The sequence below is a fragment of the Echinops telfairi genome, unplaced genomic scaffold (assembly GCF_000313985.2).
Source record: "Echinops telfairi isolate 266 unplaced genomic scaffold, ASM31398v2 ScPeMD7_1;HRSCAF=3_0, whole genome shotgun sequence".
NCBI lineage: Eukaryota > Metazoa > Chordata > Mammalia > Afrosoricida > Tenrecidae > Echinops > Echinops telfairi.
The window spans coordinates 3,388,304-3,389,547 of NW_022103896.1; positions in this window are offsets into that span (position 1 = coordinate 3,388,304).

The following is a 1,244-nucleotide window of genomic DNA, read 5'->3' on the forward strand; positions in this document are numbered from 1 at the left end:
TTGGGCAGCCCTGGGTTGGGATGTTTTCTTGATGCACACTTAACCTTTATATAAAACTCTCTCTTATACATGAGTTTCTGTGGATTTGTTTCTTTTAAGTACCCAGACTAATACATACCATCACAGAGTCATTTTGTTGTCATTGGATGAACTTCATACGAATGGACTAGTATGCCATTCTGCTGACATTGAGTGAACTTCATAAGGACGGGATGGTGTTCCACATACACCTTTGGTTTCTTTATCTCAACACGGTATCATATCATCCATGCTGCTATGTACGCCAGCAGTTGATGCCTCTGTGTTGTTGACTAGTTTTCTATTGCAGTGAAATCTCACGATATGGTTTTTTAACCCCTGGACGGCTATTCTGGTTGTTTCCAATTGTTGGCTATTAGGAATGAAGCTACATTTTTGGGGGTGGGCATAATTTTTCATTTAGGGGGAAATAAATAACTAGCGGTATAGTTGACGCGACATAGGGTAGTTTATTCTTTATCTTTACAAGAAACTGCCAGACAATTTTCTAAAATGGTTGTACCACTTTACCTTCCAATTAGTTATATATGAATGTTTCCGTTTTTCCACATGCTTGCATCATTTAGTGATATCAGTTGATACATTTTATACCAAAATTCCAGTGACACACAAACCCACCACATTGTGATTTTTTTAAAAAACATTTTATTAGGGGCTCATACACATTGTGATTTTAATGTATATGTCCATTTCTCTACTGAATACCTTTTCTGTGCTTTTGGACATTTTTACCTCTTCTCTTGTGAGATGTCTATTAAGATCTTTGGTCATTTTCAAAATGGAATTGTTCGTCTTCTTCTTCTTAGTTTGTAGGAGTTCTTTATAAAGTCTGGATCCAAATAAGTTTATTTTGAGAATATTTTCCCGCACTGTGATTGACTTTTCTTTGGAGAGCAATGTACTCGATACTGGGTAGTTTTCATTGTGATGGGATCCCATTCAGCAGCTCTTCTTCTCAACCTTATTACATCTTAGTCAGAGAGATCCTTTTATCCCAGGATTGTCCCGATATTCTCCTATACATCCCTTTAGAAGTTTTAACATACTAGTTCGAGTCTGACTCTATGATCCATGTCATGTGAAGGAATTGTTGACAGTTTTCTTGCGTTCATCCCATTTTTCCTGCCCCACTTATTGAAAAGTGATTTCTTTCCTTGTTGAAGAACCAAATTGTATACAGTGAACCCTCGTTTATCGCGGTTAAT